General features: G+C 36.1%; 1 long non-coding RNA gene across 2 annotated transcripts in view; it reads right to left on the bottom strand.

The window, feature by feature from the left end:
• Nucleotides 1-5,555: 5,555 nt before the first annotated feature.
• LOC120532866 overlaps nucleotides 5,556-25,325 on the bottom strand; it is a 105,931-nt gene continuing 86,161 nt past the window's right edge. For both annotated transcript variants that reach the window (XR_005634392.1, XR_005634391.1), the window contains one exon: nucleotides 5,556-5,772. This is a non-coding gene — a long non-coding RNA (uncharacterized LOC120532866). The remainder of the gene's footprint in view (nucleotides 5,773-25,325) is intronic.

Raw genomic sequence — 25,325 nt, 5'->3', positions numbered from 1 at the left:
CTTGCAGACATTCATCCATGTACTGTTCTTAGCTCTTTGGTGGACAAATTGTCTTCTGTTCTAAGTAGAAATTTCTGATGTTCAAATACTGACTCATTAGTCCAGAGCAGCTGCTGCTATTTTTTGTATACCAGCCCTTGTATTGATTTGTCATTTTGGCTTTATTTGCACCTCAGAAGAAAGGCAAGTTTGGTCACAACTCTTTTATTAAGACCACTTCTAATAAAACTTCTCTATACTGAAGATGGAATGTACCAGGGTTCTAGTGGTTTCTGCCATTTCTTAGGTAATAGTGACGCTGAAGATTTTCCAATTTCTGCATTTATGGTCATAAACTGTGACATTTCTGGTCCTCAGCCTTGTCCGTATGTTTGTGTCTTTGCAGAAGAGCTTGGACAGCCTGTCCGGCATGAAAGGCATGTCTGCTGCAATATTTCTTCTTGCGAGAGGCCTTGATAATGTTGGATGACCTTGCTTCTTGTTGCCATGCTCACTATTGTCATGGTGTAAAATTAGCAAGGTAAACCAGACATCTACTACAACGTCCCCTTTTTTGTATGGGCATCCCTTACAAATTTTTATTCCCTATACACAGTTCTTTCTGCTTCAGCTAATCACTTTCATTAAACTCACACATTATGTTATTGATCATTAGCTTCTCATTTTATATTTGCTTAAGCAAGGCCTGGGCTGTATGCCTACAGTGATCTCATATTTTTAACTGCAAAGTGGTCTATTGCTGTATTAGTTTTTTTTCTTTAAAGATTTTCAATTATACAAAAAGAATGTCTGTAACTCTAAAATATGTTATTTTCTATTGACATACTAATCCAGAATACACAAAATAACCCAAGACAAATATTTTTGTGAAGAACCTAAAGTTTTTCTGAACGAAGTCTTATTTATCAGTGGTAATCCAATTTCTTTCCATCTCTGGGCAAGTTGAAGCATGAAGCATATCTTGGGAATATTTCTGAGGAAGTGGGCCTGTGGACATTTCAGTCTTTGAAGTCTACTTTTCCTATTTTCCCTTACACTTTCATCTTCTATTTATAGCTTTGGTCAGTTCTTACGATATGTCTGATGCCTATAACTCTCTTCTCTCACCCATTTTTTGACTTTTTACAATTCTTAATCCCCAGCTAAGAGATTACGCTGTGAAGCATCATTCAATTCCATGTTTATAACAGCAAAGTGCTGTTCAGCTCCTCCAGTGGTTCCATCTTTTTTGTGGACTGCAGTCTCTAAAAAATGTTATCTTGATCTCTATAAATCCTGGATTATCAATATACTTAAAATAGTATAATGTTAACTCCTGTGGCAGGCGGCCGGGTCCCATGCCCAGCCGGGACGCCCCTTCTACTTATGTTCCGGGAGAGCAGCCATGCGCTCCTCAGTACCTCCCCCGGGATGCTTGGTGGCAGCCTCCCTGGTTGAGGATGGTGCCTCAGTTTCCAGGGTTCCATGGGAGATGGAGTTCTCCACAACCCTGTGGGGATCTGGGGTGGATGAATCACTGAGCCCAGCTGGTCTAATCTTCGGCCCCATCCGGGTAGTGTAATTGGCAACAGGTGAGCAAGCACCGGGAGCACTTCCGGGAGGGCCATAAAAGGAACCAGCAACTACCACTCAGAACCAGAATCGGGAGGAAGAGGACGAGGTTGCCTGAAGAGGAGTGGTGGTGCCAGTGGAAGGATTGTTGTGTTGTTATTGAGGTGCTTTGGGACTGTTATATACCTGTGGGGTTCACGGGGAATATGTGCCCCACAGGGGAAGAGTGTTTGGGCTGTGTTGAAGTGTTTGGGACTGTGTATTGCCTGTGGAGTTCATGGGGAAGATGTGCCTCACAGGTGAAGAAAAATAAAAAGCCTTGTTATTTGCCCACGTGCCTCAGTGTGAATCTGTGCCGGGTCAGGCGCTATATAGCGCCTTATTCACACTCCCTTCTCCCTGTAGAACCAGAGTTGGAATCCCTACTGTCACTTTTGCCTGTTGAAAGTTAAAGGCACTTTTATGCACATGTTCTAGCACTGTCATCTTGCATCAGTATTCTGGTTAAGAGGATCCAAATTTTTAACCTTTACCCTTTCAATAAATATTCCTTGTTTCACTTCATTTTTTCATTTATTGGATGTGTCTGTACTCCTCCATACGCCTATACAGGAAATGTTACTGGAACTCGGGAACACAGGCCGATAAAACTGCAATGGCCTCTTGTGGATTTTTGCCTGATCCATTCACAGCAATCCTTGTCAGTCTTGTCCTGTGCTTTAAAGCAATGTATTTTTGATAAATGTGTCTTTTAAATAAACATATGCAATGGAATATTAAAATTATAAACCATATTTACAAACCTAAGCTATGATTAATAAGTTTTTCTTTCTTTCTTTCTTAATTTTAATAACATGACAATGGTTGAAGACTTTGGTTTCATTATCATCCTGGTCACTTTATATTTAACTTTGCAAATTAACTCCAGGCGCTCATTTTGTATATTTCAGACATTAAATCACAACTTGTCCTTACATGCTGCAAAAATTCATAAGAAATTAAGCACTAAAGAGTCATTTGATTTTACTTGAAGAAATACAAGTCTCAGATTGATACAAGTATGGAATTGAGTGATCTATGTTTTATACATTGGGCTAATTAACTGAAAGGCAAAGACTCTCTAATCTGCTTATTTTGTATTTTATTTTAAGGCCGGCTTCTTTTTACTTTCTGTACAAAAGTGCTGCAAAAGGAAAATTAACCCTGGACAAAACAGCAGCCTACTACAAGATGCACACCCATGTTCACTCATTCTGGGTGAGCTGCCTCTCAGTCTAGTGTTCATGTATTTGGGATGTAAGCAGAAATAACAGAAAATCCAAGACTTTTTAAAGATTAGGTGAAAACTTTAGGCAGCCAAAGACAAGACCAAAAATCAAATCCAAGACCCTACAGTTATTAGGCAGTTGTTGGAAACAATGTGCAACATTTCCTTGGCACTCATTGCTGGAATGTTTTGCTAAAAACTAACATTCCCTATTATGATTCTGTGTTTGAAGCTGTAAAGCATTTCATCACATTTCTTTATGAAAACCACATATAAATTGAGTGCAATTCTAGTCAAAAAGTGGTCATGTTTGTCAGGCTTTACCATTAACTCCCTTATATTTGTATGATTTATCCATTTAAAATGTTCTTAATTAAGTCCTTTATTTTAATATTATATATGTATGTACACCTAACCGATCCTTCCATTTATATTTTACAATTGCTACCACAATGCTTTATATGAAAAATTAGTTCCCAATATAAATGCAGTTTCTTGTGATTATTCCTTAATTAGCAACTTATTCAAAGGAACCATGAAAATAAGGTGAGAAGACAATAGCCAGCTAAGAGCAGCAATACGATGAATGAAAAGAGTGACAGAAAAGAATCTTTTTTTTTTTTTTGAACATTTAGATATGTTCTTCATGTTTTAAAATTCTATTTTAATTTTACACCTGCATTGCTGGCCATATCTATGTCAAGTCTCTAGATGATCATCAAACACATCCACTCCTTTCAATGAGCTTTCATTAAAATTTCTTCATTCCCCTAACAGAAGGCTTGTTAACACATTCTAGTGAAGGTGACCCAATTTCCATATTTTATCATCTAATTTACACCATTACTGTGGTTGTCCCTATAGATATTTTACATTCTGACTGCCCTACAAATCAGACATATTTTGTTAATATCTGACATTAAATGTAAAAACACACCAAGATATACTGTATTTTATACTATTAAAATAATTAAGATTCCAGATAGTATACATTGCAGCACAAGAGATTATTATGACTTCATTATTACATTGAGTAACTTATTTTTTAAGACAACTCCCAATATGTTTTAAGAATGTTATTATATGTGCAAGACTCCTTCTTCTGCCATATTAAACATTTTATATCTTGTAAGTTTTAGATTCTTTAACGAATTACAAAAATTTTGTACAGACCCACATTATATAGATATTGTGCTATTACATTGCTTGTGTTGAGTCTGCATGTTCTATTCTTGTCTTCATGGGTTTTCCTCCAACAGAAGAAAAGGCATGCTGCTTAGGCTAACAAGCTATTTCACACTGGCTGTTGTGTATACTGTATGTGACAAAGCCCACACTTATGTACACGCCATCACTCACAGAGAACCAATTTAGAGCTGTCAGTTAACCTTTCATGTAGATATCTGGTGCTGTGGAAGGAAGTCAAGAACACCCTGAGGAACACCCCACAAGCTTAACACAGACCTAAATTGGACAGGATTTGAATGCAGGACAATGGATCCATGAGGCAGCAGTGCTACCCACTGCATCACTCACTGACTCTGAAAGTGTCTGAAAATTTGAAAACTCACTTCAAAGGTAAACGCCTTAACATGCAGAACACTGAAAAAAAAATTTTTTTAAATAAAAGTAATTTGTAGAAAACCATGATCCTGAGTCTAGTCCAGGAGTTCTCAAACTCTGTCCTGCTGTCCCATTGTGGTTTCATGTTTTTGTTCAAATCAGATTTGTAATCAGTGGCAACAACAGATAACACTGATCTTGTTCGTTTAGCTAATATTTTTTCTACTCTCTTATTCCACATTCGGAAAAACACAGCAGCATGATTTTTTACATTTATAAGACATTTAGAAATATTTCTCTTTTGCTATACATTTAAATGCTTAACTCTGTTTCGTTGATTTCATTATATTTTGCTCTTCTCTGTGCAGTTTGCCCCCTTCATTGTATCTTAATATTGACAATTAAAAATGAACAGGGCAGACACCCAGGCAAACAACACTGAATCATCAAAGTCTGCAACTACTTTAGCATCAGATCCCCTAAGTATAGGGTGGTCCAGATCTAATTATGCAATGTTCATTACACTATAACTTAAGTTTATTACATAGAAAATCACCCGAAAAATCCCAGACCATCGAGAAGCGTGCGAACTGACGACATGAAGAATCGTCTTTACACCGAATAGGAATCATCCCCGCATAAATCAAAGTCATTCAGATGATCTGGATGTGCATAATTAGATCTGGACCACCCTGTAGTAAATAATGGATTAATTAAACAATTAGAACACCTGAAAAAGTAGAATGAAAATCAAGATCAATATTGTTAAAAAGGGAAAATATATACAGTCTTCCCATATAAATACTTAGTACATTGTAATATACTGTATATATTTTTTTAATCAAACATAGTTTTCTAATTTCTATGTTTTTCCCAAAACACAGAATCTGGGAAATAACGGTTCACTTAATTCGCCCAGGAATCCAATTAAAAACAGAAGTTGGATGGAACAAAAACCTGCAATCACAGTGGGTCCCCAGGACTGAGTCTGAGAACCACTGGTCTAGTCAATATATTCCAAAATAAAGAAAATGCCTATATTGATAAATAAATTCATTATTAAAAAGAAATAATAAAGAAAAAATTAAAAAGAGCAAAAAAGTACAAACACAAAGGAATAATTAAAACTGTAGTATATGTGACAAAGCAGAAGGCTTAAGAAACCAAACCGAGTCTGTGTGTTTATTTCTTAAGAGTCAGATTGGCAAACACAGAAGTGCGCAGCTGGTAGTCACTGTGGCTATTTCCATCGCCCTTGTTGGTGTTTTTCCAAAGCATAATCCTCCTTTGTCTTAGTTGTAGGATTCATGTAGGGTACTATTTATGGGTGTACAGGTGGGTACAGCCATGTTTTGAGTCTGGTATCCTCTTCTAGCTTGTGGACTTGTACTCTGCAGAAAAAAGGACAGAAAAATTAGATTTCTATTATTACAATCTGTCTTCCTTTATTTTAGATTCCATAACAGCAGCTGAATGGCCATTCTCATAACACAATCAAATAAGTTAAAGCACAAACTAAGAAAAGAATTGCCACCAAAAAAATGAACACTTATCCAGTAAAAAAGGAATACATTCTAAAAGGTTTTAAGATTATGAATACTATGATCAGAAAAAAGTAAAACAGGGGATGTCAAGCTTTTTTTTCTTGTCATACCACCCCCCAGAATTCAAAAATTTCAAAGTATCAAATTGCATCAAAGTAAATTTTCAAGTACTGAAATGTTATTAAGTAAAAATAAAGATATTTCTTTCCCTACTCCTCCCCTCAGTATTGGGGGTTTAAACAAGGCATTATAAAGTGTCTTTCCACATATGTATCTTTGAGTATTATTTATGTAATGTTATGAATAACAGTTTGATATGGAATAAAAAATTACAAAGCCTAAAATTCACATACATGCAATTTACAAAAATATGCAATTCAGAGCTTGGGGCAGAGAAGGGGGTTTCCCTCCTATTGCCAGGTAGCCAATAGTAAATTTACCAGTTTCTGTATACTTTGTATTTAAAAAAATAGCTTAAACAAAAACTAAAATATGTAAACATTATTAAGTCATTGCCATGTGAATTAGTGAATACCAAAATAATTTGTTTTATTTTTATTAACACAAATTCTGTATAGCTGCTTTGATAACACACTTCTCAAATCAGGTTTGTCAGAAAAATCACTTTGTCAGATTCATGACATTTACTGTGTTGAGACTGTGTATGGAGGAGACATTAGTTGGTTAATAAGAATAATATTTGATGGACACATCAAATTAACTCAAATTTCAAATGTCACAAACTCATAATACTTTAAATGTCCTCTATTTTTAGATTTGTCTTAACATTATGGCTACCTTTGTCAGAAAAATATACTGTTAATATAAAATTCAACTTATAAATTTAAGATAATTATTCTTTCAGATTTCCTGTTGTAGGAATACAAAAAGGACAAAGATAAAGAGTTGTGGCACCTCCTTGGTGAAACCCCGTTTAAAAGTGAAAAACAAAAAGGAAATAAAAAAGTGTAACTCAAGTCAAAAGTGGCCACAGGTTCAATCAGAAAGTATCAGTAATAGCTCTTGGAGCAGGAAGTCCACCTTCCTCGGTTGTGGGTCCAAAAATGAACTGCTACGCCAAATTTTTGGTCATGTTATATACTGGACATACTGGAAGGAGCAGAGCTTTGCTAAATGTAGACAAAGTCATTTCAGTCGGCTACCTGACGATCTTTGAGAACACAGAGGAAAAGGGAGAAGGAGTTAGTAGCTATTTCCCTCTTGGTGTGGAGTGGAACTACTTACCTTTGTCAGTGCCCTGAAGGTCTAAGTGCCCATGTCAGACACTGTAAAAAGCCATTTTTCTGTTGTTTTCAAGCTGCCACACATAACTGATCAGATTTTGCTATCACTTATGCCTGTGTACTTACTCAGTATTTGCCACTGAATAAGACAAAACTTACTTATAACTAGAAGCTGCATCCAATTCACTCCCATATCATCCAGATATCTTTCATATGTGCTTTCACCACGTTTGGCATATTTTAGATATGATCGTGATGAACGTTAGTTTGATTTCAAAACAACACAAACACAGCAAATGTGGTGTTTGCTGATTTGATTTCAGCAGCCAAGTATACTTTATTAGAAGCCCTGCTCACTGCGTGTCCTCAGGTTTTTGTGCGTCCATTAAGACATTATATGTCAATCTGACCAGGATTAGTTGGTAAAATGGATGGGTGGTTGGACACACAACTGTGGCTATATTAATTACACTCATGCATCCATTCATTTATCAGAGCTGTGTTTGATGGTGTATTAAAAGGTGAATATTATGGCTATAGTTCAACTCTCTCATTCAAATGAGCAATGCTACAATTTAATGCTACAGATGAACAAATGACTGATTCATCATAAAGCAACAACAAATCGGTTGATTTTTGTTTATAAACCAGTTCCATAGATGGATAAAAGTTTAATAAAGAAAGCTTATTTGCCTTGTAAAAGCAGCAGGATTTTTGCTTCCTGAGATGTAACTTGTTCTTCTGTCTCTGCCTTTTGTTGCGCTTGTACCGATAATTCCTAAGTTTTTTTTTTGCAATCCCTCACTCTCATGTAACTCCTCTCGACTTTGCTAAAGAACATCTAAAAAAGCCAGCACAGGTAGTAAACTCTAAAAATGTATTTAGCTCTTTACAGTAACATCCATTTTTTTCTGTCATTCCAGGAAAAATTCAGAGTGTGCAGAACTGTGCTGGCTTTCTTAGATGTTCTTTAGCAAAGTCCAATCTGGACTTTCTATTCTTGAGGCTTATGAGTGGCTTGCACCTTGCAGTGCACCCTCTGTATTTACTTTCATGCAGTCTTCTCTTTATGGTAGATTTGGATATCGATACGCCTACCCCCTGGAGTGTGTTGTTCACTTGGTTGGCTGTTGTGAAGGGGTTTCTCTTCACCATGGAGATGATTCTGCGATCATCCACCACTGTTGTCTTCCGTGGACGTCCAGGTCTTTTTGCGTTTCTGAGTTCAGCAGTGCTTGCTTTCTTTCTCAGGATGTACCAAACTGCAGATTTTGCCACTTGTAATATTGTAGCAATTTCTCGAATGGGTTTGTTCTGTTTTTGCAGCTTAAGAATGACTTCTTTCACCTGCATGGAGAGCTCCTTTGACCACATGTTGTTTGTTCACAGCAAAATCTTCCACATGCAGGCACCACACCTCAAATCAACTCCAGGCCTTTTATCTGCTTAATTGGTAATGACATAACGACGGACTTGCCCACAATTGTCCAATTACTTTTAAGCCCCTGAAATAAAGGGATTGTGTTAAAAAAATGCTGTAGTTGCCTCACATTTTAATCCAATCGTTTTGTTCACCCCACTGAATTAAAGCTGAAAGTCTGCACTTCAACTGCATCTGAGTTGTTTCATTTAAAATTCAACGTGGTAATGTCCAGAACCAAAATTAGAAAAAAGTTGTCTCTATCCAAATATTTTTGGACCAAACTGTACTTGAAGAAAGTTAAAACCACTGTAGAGCTGTCTCCTGTATTTTGTGTTGACATGTGATTGATTTGTTATGTTTATTGATTTTTCTTTGTTTTCTTTTCTCCTTCATTTTTGGTTTTATGTATTGATTGCTGTGTCCTTCTTTTTTTTGTTTGTAGTGAAGAGTTGAGCAGGAAATGCTTGTATAGGTTTAACTATATAGAAATCACTATAAAGTATCACTAAAGTTTGGTATTTTAATTGTAATGTTCATGTTTTAAAGGGATAGTATTTATCTGCTTGTTTTGTATGTCCAACTGCCCACATATGCACTGCCAATATTACATGAAGAGTGTTGGAGGTGGCAACACCCAGCAGTCTGCAACCATAGTAGAAGTGTCCAGCGCTCCATGGCCATTCCTGTGTGAGATTCTTAGTTAGTTTTTATTTTCTTGTGACATCTTTGCTAAATAAGTTTGTATATGGTGCTTAATAAAACACATTAGTGTGTATTTGTAATTTTGACCTGTGTTTTTGGGACTTCACCATACCAGCACATTCAGATAGAAATTGGACTTGGGTAGAGTTTGGTCCTGGTGCCATTTCTACACCAGGTGGCATAGTTGGGTATCCTGGGGGGTTATTTTTTTACCCTTCTCCTGTATCATATTGTGTAACACATGTGTAAAATGTACTCAAAGACTCTCCATGATTGTACTTTCTGTTAAATGTCTTCTTCCAGATTTTCTAATTGTGTGTTGTGTGCATTGTGTGACAATGTAAATTTTCTGTCTCTCGTATTAATTGACATGCTTAGTGTACATTTACATTTATTGTTAATACTCTAACTCCCAATAATGTTTAGTTCTTATATGTGGAAAAGTATCATGATTACCTTTTGAGTATGGGAATGTACTCTAATACATAGTGTTTCATTCAATGGATATGAACATCATTCTGGGAAACATGCATAGCCTTAAAACTTGTGGTTATATTGCTATTTGATGTGCGGCTTAAGGAAGAACGGTTGTTGTAATTCCTTCTCCTTGTTAACTAATAATGTCTGAGTCAGACATCTTGATTATATATGTTCATAGTTGTACTCCATTTGTATTTGTGTACTTACAGAATTTATTTATTTCTATTTAGGTGCCATAAATGCAAAAGGCTGAACTCATTCCATCCAAGGAAAGAAAAATGAAGGAAACTGGGGATGTAATGAGTGATATGAATGGTAAAAAGCACCAGAATACTGTTTTGTTTCACAATGCTTTAAAAAGAGAATTGCGGTTTTGAACATAATCAGAAATCTAACTCTGGATTTTAAATGATATCTGGGGAGTTTGTTCATTCCAACTACAAACCACAGCTTAATTCTGGTTTAATAAAGTTTTGAAAATATTTGAGAAGGGAACTACTGTGCATAGCACTAATGGGTTTTTTAAGCTGCTGTGGTGTCAATGAGTCTGCAATATAAGAAACAAAGTCATTCTGTGAAAACACAAGTCCAAGCTCTATAATTATTTTATAGTTTGGTAAATGGGTGTTGCATTTGCAAGGATGTCAATTAAAAAGGGGCTTTTGCACTTACTTTCAAAATGCACTGTATATAATAAAATATTTTGGAACATAAGTAATCAATTAGTACAATTCAGAATGAATTATGCTGTACAATACAGTTTAACGATGTGTAGTATTGATGAAGATCCAATGAGCTTTGAACCGAACACTAAAGGATATTCATCATCTTATTCTTGAGATGAATCACTGTTACTCTGGTTTTATTTATGGGTAGCTGGCATATCTAAAGGTGAACCTTTGCCCTAGTCTTAAGTCTTTTGCAGACTGAAAAAGACTGTCAGAGTGTCTTTAACAGTATTTGGCTTCATACTTTTTTCCAGTCTTTACCACTGGAAAGCATCCTCATGGCATACTGTTGCTGTCTCAGTATTTTATTATATGGGTAATGTTTATGTGTGGAGAGCTGTGTTTAGTTTCTAATAAGAATTACACTTTAAATTAAAGCCAATAAGTTATATTTTAGACTCTAGAATCTTTCTCCATATAATCTTAAAGTGTCCTGTGTACAGTATATTGATGCAAATTTTAGGTGTGCCAATATTCAGGCTTTTCTCAGCAGCACCTTCCATCTGTCACTTTCTTAATAAACTCTTCATCTATGAAGTTTTACAGATGCTGTAACACTCCAGACAGGCTTTTCTATCTTAGCCTTGAAACATAACTTTACAGTATGAGGTTGGTGATTAGATATTTGTTTCCTTCTTGACCAGGGGTCCTCAGTCACGGTCCTGGAGGGCTGCAGTAGCTGCAGGTTTTTGTTCCAACCCAATTTCTTAATAAGAAGCCCTTATTGCTCAAGTGACACTTCTGCTTCACTTTAGTTGTCTCGCTCATTATGATTTTGAACACCAATTGCTTATTTTAATCTTAAACAGCTGTATTCTTGGGTTTTAATTGCTCCCAAATATCAATAACATGCAAATGACAAAAGAGACCAGCATTTCTCCATTTAGCTTGTTTCCATTTACACCTGTGGGTATCTATCATGTACATTTGGGTTTAAATTAAATACTTGGAAGGAAAGTGAAGAGAAAAAAGTGAAGGACTGAGAATTACTTCTCCATTTTAGCCTTCAAATCATTTGGATGATATCCTTAGAAAGGGGAAGAAAATCTAGGATAAGAGAATTACCTGACATAGCAGAGCCATGAAATTAAATTATTGGCAAGAATTGCTTTCTAATTAAGCAACTGGGTTAGAAGAAAAACCTGCAGCCACTGTGGCCCTCCAGGACTGTGATTGAGGACCCCTGTTCTTGACAAAAGTCATTCTTCATGTAGAAATAGTTCTAGAACGTTTGATAGAATCTTGAGCAGTTCTGCATTATTTCAAATTTCTAATGTCAGAGTTGACTGGGCTCCTTAAAATTTGCAATAACGCATTCTCAGATCAAACAATTCTTACACTCCTGTCCAAGTATTATAAAGATCTATGGCAGCATTATGGCTTTGACACATACTCAGATTTATAAAACCTGTTCTCATATTTTCTTTAAAAATCATGGAAACTGAAAATGTGACTAAGTTTGGCCAGCAACCTAATTGTGGATTAGACTGACTGTCTTGAGCTTAATTTAAATTGTTTTGGAAGAGAACACAATACTCTTTATGTGAAGGCATTCCATGCTTTTATTTTGAATTGCTCATGAAAAAAGCAAGTTTTTACTTCCACTTGTAAACTTTTTTAAAGTCAGCCTTGCAACATTAAATGTTTTAGATTCTTTCAAACACAGTATGGGCCAAAAAAACCTACATAAGGTGAATTTCTAAATCAGAGGAGTGAATTGGGGCCACAAGTGGACACCTACACCTGCTTTGTATTTATTAGGAAATATGAATTGAAAGTGTTATAATTTGAGCAGCTCAGCCTCATTTCCTTATTCTTCTCTCATTTTTATCACTATCCATCATAAAGGAAAAAAATATCTCAGAAAATTGGCAGATAAATCTAAACATTCAGACATCTGTACTATTTCTGCCTTTTTTCATATTTTATAGTGCTTGTCAAGAATCTTAATGGAAGGTCAAGTGTAAAAGTGGCATAGATAGATTGCAATTCACTACCGTTCAGTAGAGGAAGATGCATTTCTTTAATACAAAAAAAAAATATAGAAATGCCATGGTGATGAGAAAATATCAGTGTGTTTACATGAATTTTAATATCCCAGATATTTAAAAAGAAATCTAGTTTCTAAAATGTGTCAACCTTTATTCTGATTAGAGAAACCAGTTTAACACACCTAGATTTCTCCATGAGTAACTTGGTTTTTTTTTTGGCCATGTAAACCTTTAACTGGGTTACAGTTAAGGATTCTGTAGTCTGCTCATGCCCATTGCACTATGCTTACCTGAAACCACATGTTTTCAACAGTCACAGGAAGAAGCGACCACAAGATACATTTCCCGAGGCAAATGAACGGATGATCATAACATGCGTTGCATGGTCTGATCATTTTAAAAGTAATAAGTAACCTAATGCAATACATGCTTTATTGAAGAAAAAAAAAAATAACATTATTATTATCCCAGCATTGCTGGGTGTAAGGCAAGAAGCACAAACACCAGTATGTGGCTGTTTTGCAGTTCTCAGTTGAACAGTCAAGCTGAAAAGAGAGCGCTGCATTCAATCCTGTATGAGAAACATATCTTTATTGAGTCAGTTTATTTTTTCTTTTTATCTGATTGCGTCTTTCATATATGCAGGGTATAGCACAAAACGTAGCCCTGCGCATAGTTAGCAGCAACAAAAATACTATGATGAAATTACAGGTACCCATGAATGCTTTGCTTTATTTTATTAATTCAGTTATCAACATATTGTATTCACTGAAATAGCATATTGTGGATCTGTATGATCGTATAGGCTGACATGTGAGGGATTTGTGAAACACGAGAGTTGATTTTTACTGTTAAATGTGATTTTCACTGTTTGATTTTCACTGTTTGATCCTGGGTGGCACGGTGGTAGCACTGCTGCCTCGCAGTTAGGAGACCCGGGTTTGCTTCCCGGGTCCTCCCTGCATGGAGTTTGCATGTTCTCCCCATGTCTGCGTGGGTTTCCTCCGGGTGCTCCAGTTTCCTCCCACAGTCCAAAGACATGCAGGTTAGATGCATTGCCGATCCTAAGTTGTGCTTGGTGTGTGTGTCCTGTGGTGGGCTGATGCCCTGCCTGGGATTTGTTCTTGCCTTGCGCCCTGTGTTGGCTGAGATTGGCTCCAGTAGACCCCTGTGACCCTGTGTTAGGATATAGTGGGTTGGATAATGGATGGATGTTTGATCCTTGTTAGCTGTAGCTGTTTACTATTAACCTTTGACCTTAGCAGCCTTAAAATGGATTTTTTTCCTGCCTGGTTTCTGACTCAAACAGGTTTTGTCAATTTTGTCCTAGCAGAGGATAATTTTTTTTAATTAATATGTTAATTTCTACCACAGTTTATAGGCATTGTGTAAATCAGGGGTCTCCAACTCCAGTCCTGGGGACTCATGCATAAACGGTGCGTACACACAGAAATGTTGCGTAAGAACGTTTCCATGGTCAAATCGCGATGTATAAAACCTACATGCACATTTCCACGGTACCTCATACCCTGTCGCACGCAAGTTCTCCACTCGGTTTTGCAGACTGGCGGCACCCAGCATCAAAGCAGTGCTACTGTTCCTGTGTGGTTATCCTTTCCTTTCCTGACGCGGCTTTCTAAATACACTGAAACTAACCGCATATTGTTTATTAGTGTAAAGCATCTGTTCCTGTTAGGTGTTGCCACAGTGGATCATCTTTTTCCATATTACTCTCACTGCACCACTCGGAGTATTTATATCACTGTATCTGAGTGGGGAATCACAGCAGCAGCTGATCGGAAAGAGAACTATCGGTATACAGCATCAAGCACACGCTGCTTCAGCCACGGCAAAACACTTCAGAGACTTTCCTATACGGGCCTCGCGGGTCAGAGACAGTTTCATCCCAAGAACTTTAAACAATCAATCAGTCCATCAAGTGCTCCTTGTAGAACGCTTTGTACTTATAAGTACAATCACCGCACTGTAAACTTGCACTACAGTTATAATATTGCACAACCTGCCCCACTTTATTAAGCGCGTATTTACATATGATGACGATATCATTTTTAAGATGAAATGCAGCAAAATATGTTGATTATATAGATAAAACTTTAACTTCATTTAAATAATCTGTATTGTTAATAATTAAACATGTGAAGACACGGTTTCGCAGCGCTAGCTAGTTCACAGATTGATCCTACCTTGTGCTGTATTCTTTCTGGGGCTGACGCGACACTGGAAGGATAGATGGATAGAATAGTTAAACATGTACTACAAAGATATTTCAATGTTCCTTAAAAGTTTTGAAGAATTGTCGTTGTAAGCTTACAGATGGCTTAAAATCTATTACAGAGCTGATTGTGTGGCGATTGGGTATTTGGAGAAAGAAAAGTAAGGACAGGAATATTGGAGATTAGTACATTTGAAAGAGACAGCACTGCTACAATAATTTCATCGAAGGTCACACACAATCATGCACCGTGTTCCCCTGTTTAATAACATGTTTTAAAAACTCCTATCATCATGAAAAAGATATAACATATACATCTCAGTATTTTAATTATTCAGAGAGCTGTAATATCACAAATGTAATGGATTCTGTGTCCAGTTGAAGAAAGAGAAAGCGGAAGCACGTAGTGATTCACACACATAGAGCAAAAGATCAAATACAAAACAAAGAAAGCATTTAACGTGCTACTTTAGTTATGATTTTCCCAATGTTTTTTCACAGAATGCTGAGCTTAAGGGCGATTTATATTGATTTGCATATTCAAAGATGCGTAATTCTGGGAGGAGTTGGGGCGTTACATAAAGCGCATGCATGAGCGTTACTTTTCACGCTGATTGGGATTTATATAGCGGAAGAACGTGGAAGTTGGAGTACGCACAGATTCCTGCATCTGGAATTTTCTGTGCGTAAGCACAATTCGGCTTTTGTGCTTACGCCATGTTATAGTGCGAGTTCTACGCACGGCGTTATACATGAGGCCCCAGGACTTGAGTTTGAGACCCTTCATTGCAATTTTTGAGCCAAGGTAAATATTTTTTTTATCTGCATGTTGAACATACATTATTTTGTTAATATCAATATGTTTTGAGGTATACTTAGTAATAGCACCCCTGTGAGTTTCTGGATGTTAATGCATGCATTTCACAACCTTAAGTCTGGTAACTTTGAGATTTTTTCATTCTTATGTGGGAACCGCAAATTTGTTCACTTTGGGATTTTTTTGTGGATATTTAGCAAATGCAACTCTGTTAATTTCAGGATTGTTTTGACCATATTATTCACAGATTTTTTTTCAATTCATTTTGTCTGATATTATCTGTATATAGTACTGTGCTTTTGCTTTACCATCTGATTTGATTTTGACATAGTTTTAATTTACATCAAGTAAGCGAGAGAAAGTACTTGATTGTGACATTTGATGTAACTAATTTTGAGTTAAGCAAGACCAATAGTAATAGTAATAGTTTCATAAACATCAAAATGGCCTCTTGTGAAGCTCAGTCTATTAAATGTTTGATTGTTTACCCCAAATTAAGCAAATGATACACCAATTCTGTACAATTCAAATAAACTTATAACAATTTTTTGATGTAACTAAATTCACAAGTGGTAGCATGAGTTGAGGGATTTTGCATATTATTCATATACGATATATAAAATATAAGAAAACTTGATATCGCTCGCACTGTCTCACTACAAATTAGACAATCTGATAGCAAATTTCCAAATCCAATGCATCCATGCAGTATTCACACAATGATAGACAATAAAACAATTTAGTTTTGTTAAGTTTGACTTGATTGTATAGATTGTTACATGCTTTAAATAAATCCAATAAAAGTAAAAAAAAGAAATTTCCATTTACCTTTACACATATAGTAAGGTGTGGAATTGGTACGTTATTAATCAAAAGAAATTTCATTAAAATTGACCAAACCCAATGTACAACTGGAAACAGGCAGTGTATATGGAAACAACAGTTTTGTACCAGAACTTTCCTCTTTCCATTCACTTCACAGCTCGACTAATTTTCATTTTTCTATAATGTCACCAAATTTTAAACAAATCCATCAAAGCATTTTTGAGATTTTGGGGTAGTTTTTCTGTTGTGGGGGGATTAAATATTGATACATCAAAATGTCCTTTCTTTGCAGATATAGATGTACAATCATGCCAAATTTCAGATTTTTAAGTAAACAAGAAATATTGCTGAGCGTTGAGTGAGTATATAAGTGAGTCAGTGAACTTTTCCTTTTAGATAGACAGATAGATATTCTCATAAGCTGATGTGGGGATTTCACAGCAGACAGGCAAGTCATAAAGGTCAGGCCAAGGAATATTCTTTGATCAGCAAGTTACTTTTTTGTGCACCACCCAGTAACACTATAGGGATAAGAGGAAAAGAAAGGACTGGATGCATCCAAATGAGGAAAAAATAGTGTACTGTATATCCTAGTAATTATATATCGAATTGTTTCCTATAAACTCAGCATAGAGTTTTTTTCCTTTTGTTGACCTGTCATTCCTGCACTCAGCCACAGCTTCATGAATAAGTACTAACTTTCAAAACCTGCAACTGTGCACGCCACCCCCAGAACTGAATAATACAAGGAGACATCAGTGCAAGAAGGGAGTCTATTATTTCCAAACTAGGTTGCCTCACAGTAATAAAGATTTACAAGCTTTCTTTTTTTTTGAAAATGTCATTTTATTTCTTTAAGCTACTTTATTTTCCTTTACATCCTTTCTTGAGGAAATCTAACATAATAACATAAATAATTTCTAGCAGACAGTTGTGGCAAGCGCCCTCTTCTATGCGGTGGTGTGCTGGGGAGGTAGCATAAAGAAGAGGGACACCTCACCACTGGTGAGGAAGGCAGGCTATATTGTAGGCACGGAGCTGGACAGTTTGACATCAGTGGCAGAGCGACGGGCGCTGAGCAGGCTCCTGTCAATAACGGAAAATCCACTGCATCCACTGAACAGGATCATCTCCAGACAGAGGAGCAGCTTCAGCGACAGACTGCTGTCACCATCCTGCTCCACTGACAGACTGAGGAGATCGTTCCTCCCCCACACTATGTGACTCTTCAATTCCACTCTGGGGGGTAAACGTTAATATTATACAAAATTATTGTCTGTCTGTTATACCATCATTGTTATCGCTCTTTAATTTAATATTGTTCTTTATCAGTATGCTGCTGCTGGAGTATGTGAATTTCCCATTTGGGATTAATAAAGTATCTATCTATCTATCTATCTATCTATCTATCTATCTATCTATCTATCTATCTGTCTATCTATCTATCTATCTATCTATCTATCTATCTATCTATCTATCTATCTAACACAACTAAATCAAACTAATAAAAAATAAAATAGTAAGTACAACCCTGGGTCTTCCCTGCGTGGAGTTTGCATGTTCTCCCCATGTCTGCGTGGGTTTTCTCCGGGTACTCCGGTTTCCACCCAGAGTCCAAAAACATGCAGGTTAGGTTTGGCGATTCTAAAATTGTCCCTAGTGTGTACTTGGTGTGTGGATGTGTGTGTGTGTGCACGTGCCCTGCGGTGGGCTGGCGCCCTGCCCGGGGTTTGTTTCCTTCCGTGTACCCTGTGTTGGCTGGGATTGCCTCCATCAGACCCCCGTAATCCTGTAGTTAGGATATAGCGGGTTGGATAATGGATGAATGGATAGTAAGCACAACTGTATGCTCCAAAGACAGTCCTTGAAACACAGGACTCAACCGCCACACAAAAACAGAGCCAAATGAATTGAAAATGGATTAAACAGCCAGGAAAAAAAAAAGTTGAGCACAAGCCATGTATGTTTGCTTTAGAGTTACATGAGCGAGTTTTTCTCAGGTTTGGAAAAATTTTGAACAGATCCTTGTGAAGAGAATACATTATATCCCAATGAGTTACTCAGTTTAATCCCAGTTATACAGGATGGTTTGGGATTCTTGTAGTTCTGCAAAATAAGTCGGCATGCAAGTAATGTGGTATTGGAAAGTATAATTGATTTTCATGGCACACTTTCATCCTATCTTGCTATTACTCCAAATAGCACTGCTAATGCATTAGGAATGATTTTAAATCCAAGGCTATCCGAGAGATATACAAATATTTTTGCCTAAAATTGTTTGTGTATATCATTCCCAAAAACCTGGAGGCACTTGATGACATTGCTCACAGGTTAAATCCTGCCCAAGTTAGTTACTTTTTAGGACAATTTTAAACAAGACAGATTTGATTTGTAGTTGAATTATGACATGTATGGCACATATTGAATTACAGTACATTTCTGAATTCCATTCCTTCTCTGAAATTTTAACTGAGAGAACCTTTTTGTATCATTAACTAAGTTGATTAAAGTATAAGTTCCTTAAAGTTTTTTGATACATTTGAGAGATGCTGTCTGAATTGTCCAAGCTAGCCAGTATCATTTTAGGGACAGATACTGGTGAGCGATGGTGAAAATCAGATTGGTTGATTTGTAATAAAGCTTCTGATCTCTGATTGGACACATCACAAAAATTTTAAAGTATGATTAGAAGATGAAACATCAGTAAAAACCCAAGCCTGTGTACTTAAAATGTCTAAACTCAGCAAAACCCCACAAGTAGAGGAATAACCAAAATCACTGGGCTTGAAATTAATATATTTGAAAAAGATTTAATAACAAATTACAAAATACAAGAAAAAGAGCAAAGATAAGGCATGAAGGTATTGCTCTAAGAGAAACCTACAGCAAACAAGTTCCAAAACTCAATCCTTATCTTAATCAGATTAATCAGAAAAAGACAAAGTAAATTGCAGTACTCTAAACAAAATGATCCAGTTCTGAGCACTCCTCGGCCTACTCCTAATAAAACAAAAAAGCCAAGGGAGGACCCAGCAGTGGTGATGTGACAGGAGCTCAGTCTCTTAAGTCTCCACCCACAAAACACATGGAATATTACGCCATTTAAAGACACCGATTGTTTTGTCTTGTCCTCAACAAAGTTGAGCAGAAGCGGTCCCTTCATCTTCGGTCTTTTCTCTCTTGCTTTGTCCTCTGTTCCTGACCTCTCTGCCTCTCATCATCTGTCCCAGTCTCCACACGACTCTGAATTTAGAGGTTCATTGGCAGCCTTAAACCCCAACAGACAGCTATTTCTAACCAACACCCCAGAATTCATTCATAGCTATAACTCCTTTTACCAACTCCTGGTGTCCCTTCACCCCTAAGCCTTCAGCTGTCCTTAACTGGAGAAGTGCTCTGTAATGGCAAGACATTTTGGCACTTCTAGAGTTTTCTCATTGTTTGCCCACTGCAAAGATCAGATACCATCTTCCTACCCTGCTTCATCATGGTCTACTCTTTTCTCTAACAATGTCTTGCCAAAAAGGCAGCCCTTCATGAAAAGGAATTTATAAATCTAATAAATATCAGAATGTCACTAACAGTGAAACCCTTTTTTGACTTGTAATTCAATAAAATAAAAGAACATTTCGACTACAGAGATTGGTGAACCACTGGGAGTTAGTGACCTTAATGTTATTAGTTTCACAGATGTGTGGCAATGTCAATCAGAAAACTTGTGCTATAAAAAAACAACCTCAGAAAGGCAAACTTTGGGCTGATTTAATAGACCTGTAGGAAAATAGTCTTAAGAAAATAGTTGAAAGATGATTTGATACATTTTAAAACATGTTGATAAATTATGCAAGCATTTTATTCTAAAAGGAGGAACAAAATAACTAATGATGAAAAAATCAATAAAAATATAAATAAAGAACTTTAATTTTACTAAAAGGAAATGGACATGTTATAAAAAAGTAGACATAAGTTAACATTATGGTTGTGCTATCATTGATTGTAGTATGTAAAGCTGACTGGTCCTGGTTGATCACTCAAAAATGAATTTTTAAAGGCATTATTCTTCTTTAATATTCAGCATTTAGTATTAGACATTCAATCATAACACTTTATTTGATTTTGTTTTACAGCATCTACCTGGTCACTTGAAACAAGGAATATATACCCTACAAACCACAAATGGTAGAAACCTTTAATTCAAAACATTTTCGTAAACAGGAATTAATCTTTGGCCACATACATATCAGCCATCCTTTATACATGTGACCAACTAATAAAGAAAGTCTCAATTGATAAATGAGCAAAAAATGGACTACACTTACTAATGTCATTTTAACCTTAAGAGGAAAAAAGCCCATAGTCCCTCCCACACAAAAAAATTAAAAATTAAAACATTTGCACAAGTCACTTACTTCAAATAATTTGGGAATTCTGTATAAAAATTATTTGAAACTTTCTAAATGTGCTTTTACATTCAACAAAGACTATTTTTGCTTGAGTAAAATGATTTCAATGTTAACTGCTATATGTTATCAATCTACTAGCCACATTAATTGTTGAAGACAGGCAATAAATATATTTAAAAATATTTGATATCTCTTGCTCTATGAGTACCTTCAGTGCCTCTCCTCAGTATTTGCACGTTTCTGAATCTCTCTTGACCGGCACTTTCTCTGTTGAGTGCATTCCCATAAAGCTTGCTTCTCAGACTCTGTCATTTAGAGGCGGCTTCCTCACCATTTTGCCCAAATTTATATTTTTTGTCTTTGAAGGCAACTCTCAGCATGACCCTAAGCCTTTACTCCTACTTGTGTGCCTCACACTTGCAAATCCTTTTTCTATCACATCACCAATACTAACCTGACCAATCAAACCAAAGCCAAATTGACCAATCAGATTGCTAAGATTAACCTGACACACCCACATGCTCCTGACTGACAAGAAATGTTTCACTATTTGCAGGTAGCCTAAGAATCAATGCCATATATATATAATGGGATATCTTGGGGGCAGCCTTAATCAAGTAGGCAAATGCAGCCAAACAAGCTCAATGATGACTCATGTGTGTAAAACTCATATCATTAAACCATTATTATAATGTGGCCTTGAGGGACCGAAAAATCAAACTATACTAAAAAGTTAATTTAATGCTAAAAAATGTGGACAACACCAAAATGACATTTTACATTTAATAGTCAGAAAGGCAGATCTTAGTGTCAGTCTAAGTACAGATCATGGCATGTCCCTCTTGAAGTTTTGAGCCCAGTTCTGGCAATTAATTGGGGGATTTGGATATGCTTGTTTATAAGCTGGTTTGTTTGAAAACACTAGCATCACACACTAAAGACTGTACGCAGTTGCAAGAAATTGAAAAGTGGCGGTACTCCCACTTCAAGCCCTGGCTATTGTTTTAGGTCTCTGACACTGTCTTCTACGAAATATTTGAAATATTTGTTTCTTGATGGTTCAAATGGAAAGACTGTTCTTTTGAAGATCATTAGTGATAAATAAAGCACTAGAAATGACATAGTACAGGTTGAGTGTCCTTAATCCAAAATGCCCAGGACCAGATGTATGTCATATCTATCTATCTATCTATCTATCTATCTATCTATCTATCTATCTATCTATCTATCTATCTATCTATCTATCTATCTATCTATCTATTTTGGATTTTTTTTTATATATATATATATAATGGGATATCTTGGGGGCAGCCTTAATCAAGTAGGCAAATGCAGCCAAACAAGCTCAATGATGACTCATGTGTGTAAAACTCATATCATTAAGCCATTATTATAATGTGCGCTGAAATGACAAACATATTAAAACCTCAGAAGTAATGATTCTGATGTATACACTCTATTTTAGTTTTCTTTTAAGAGGGCCAATACTGCGTATTTGCGCTAAAGAACCAAAATGCGTACATATGACTTTCCACAAAACGTTCAGTTTTATAAATCTGATGCCAGGTGTGGTGTCTTTTTTATGAGTGACAAGCAGCACTTTGAACTGCCACACACAGGTTATTGTTGCACTCCCATGTGCAGCATATTGAAACTGTGGTGTAGTATGTATTACACTTCATTTGCCCCACCCCCCTTTCCCAAAGCCTGCAATTCCCTGATAGTCAATTGAGAGATGGTGCTTTGTGGCACTGGTTACTTCATGGGGTACTCCTACCCCAGTCATGTGTCCTACCTTTGTATCGTTCCCCCATAAGCCAGTTGTTGATGTATCATAGCTTCATAGTGCTCAATGGTACCTTAGATGTTTGTGATACATCAAATAGAATTATGCAAATCTCTTCTTGGATACTTAAGCTATAATGTGGGATAGAGCACTTATGTACAATTGAAATAATTTTAAATGACTTGACTGCACTCTCAAACACATTACTTCTTCAGTTACTTCATGCCATTTGAAAACAAAATTATTTTGCTATCAGGAGTCTTACACAAAATCCCACCAATTTCTGCCACTATTACTATAGAAGAATTTTAAGATATTTAATTTATCAAACCTAACAATCAAGAAAAGATTGGCCTTACCTATTAAGACAATCCTCACATCAAAATACATATTTTAAACAAAATGAATGAGCCACTGTGTGCTAGATCTCCTCCTGTCCCCTAATGTTGGTGTAGTTTGTTTGTTAATTAGAAATGTAAGTTTTAAAGATAGGCATGTAAATGGAATAAAGCTAATTATAAAACGTATAACTCGATTTTAATAGAGGCAGGGCTCTATCAAAAGAAAAGCTCCAGACAATTTATAGAATTTTACAATTATAATTGCAGTATTATTAAAACTTTTAGTTCAATTATTGCCCCATTACCTTTCTAACCACAAAGACTTTCCAGTGGACCCAGGAGGTTCTGAAAGCCTTTGATCTACTTAAGCAAAAGTTCACTTCAACCTCCATTTTGTGACCTCCAAATGTCTTTTTACTATTTCAGATGGAAGTAAACTACAAAATGTGATTAACGTTGCATGCTGATTTAATATATATGCAAAGCTGTCCTAAAAACCATGATCAATTCCTTAATTATTGTGTTCAACCCTATCACTGTTCATTTGATTTTAGCAGTTTAAACAGTTATAGAATCCAGTAATGTAGATTGAAAACATTGTGATAGAGGAGATCATATGTGCTTTCAGCAGCTAGGCTTTCTAATCATGAAGAGAAGCTCAATGAGAAGTAAAATGGATTCCTTTCATGCTGTATATAAATTAGCACTTTTCTATATACAGTATGTGGTATACAGGACTTTCTTAAGGTCTCATATTTTTACTATCTGATTATAATGCTTATGATTAAATTAAGTTCCAATTGTAGGATCATACATTTAAATTTGACTTTGACCTTAAATTTCATATTATCTGTAAGAGACTGATTGAGGTAAAAATAAAGTGCAATGAGATCAGTATGGGGTAGACATCATATAATGATAATAAAATTGGAATTACACAATATACATTTCACTGAAGGTTTCATGACAGAAATATTCTGTAGCTACAAAGACAATTCAAGTCATACAGCAATAAATAATTAAAATCTTATACAGTGATTTACTGATATAAAAACTTAGTATCATTTAGGTTAACTTGTATAAAATGTAAACTGAAATATGGGATCATTCCGAAATATAGTAAAGTGACTTAAGTGACATGTATTTACACTTTAATATGAAATCAATAAAACTAAGAGTTTGATCATTTTAACTCACAAATCTGTTTTATAAGGCACTCCTATAGCAACAATTTCATAAAATTTGTTTCAAGATATGCTATTCATCTGGGTGCAGGATTATTTTACAGTATGAAAACAAAGGCTTATATTGCCAGGACACTTTGTCAAAGTTAACCGTTTTTGTAAATGCAGGTAAATGGTATAGATTATACTGTATGTGGCATTTAGTAGGTTAGGCAAGTCTGTATTATTGGCTAAATGGAGTGATTAGCAGATAAACTACAGAGAGCTATGGTAGTATCAACAAACCTAGGCAGAATTCACAAAACAGAAGCATTTGGAATACTGTATGTAACTTAAAGCAAGCAAATGTCAAAAGACCAATACAAAGGATACAAAAACAAGACATAATGCATATTGAATTATAGACCCAGATACTAATCTTACAATATGAAAAAGACAAAATGTCATAGTAGTTTTACAACAAAAGCATTACAGATACTGCTGTATATCAATAATAGGTGTGTAGAATTACATGCTTAGAAATCATGTTAAACTATATAATCCAAAATTTTATAACCCAATATTGAACACTGAACAATGTAGTAGCAGAAAAGGAAATTGAAAAGCTACAGACTATATGTTAGATAGGACTTCTTTGTTGTCTTTGCCTTTTTTAAAAGGGACTTTTATTTTGGCAACAAAAGGCCTTTTCATTCCACTCCATACCACACCTTGGTGTAGAAGTATATCCATATAAAGGTAATACATCTATCCATCCATTTTTCAACCCGCTGAATCCAAACACTGGGGTCTGCTGGAGCCAATCCCAGCCAACACAGGGCAGGAACCAATCCTGGGCAGGGCGCCAACCCACCGCAGGACACACACAAACTAGGGCTAATTTAGAATTGCCAATCCACCTAACCTGCATGTCTTTGGACTGTGGGAGGAAACCCACGCAGACACGGGGAGAACATGAAAACTATATGTTGGAAGTGAACCCAGGTCTCCTAACTGCGAGGCAGCAGCGCTACCACTGCACCACCATGCCACCCATAATACATCTATTCAATGTTAATTAGATTACATCAGACTGTTTTTATTGCATCAGATTGTTCTTATAATATATTGAAGATCATATCTGAAATAAAGCAGTTTTCAGCTGGACTTGTCTAAGGACTCATGAGACACAAAAGACTGATGACAAGGATTGGGATTGTGGGGCAGTGTGAAAATGGCTAATGTGGTTACTGCAGCAATGGAG

Source organism: Polypterus senegalus, chromosome 7 (assembly GCF_016835505.1).
Source record: "Polypterus senegalus isolate Bchr_013 chromosome 7, ASM1683550v1, whole genome shotgun sequence".
NCBI classification, from domain to species: Eukaryota; Metazoa; Chordata; class Cladistia; order Polypteriformes; family Polypteridae; genus Polypterus; species Polypterus senegalus.
The sequence above is the reverse complement of the archived record's forward strand: the minus strand, read 5'-3'. Positions and strand labels throughout refer to the sequence as shown.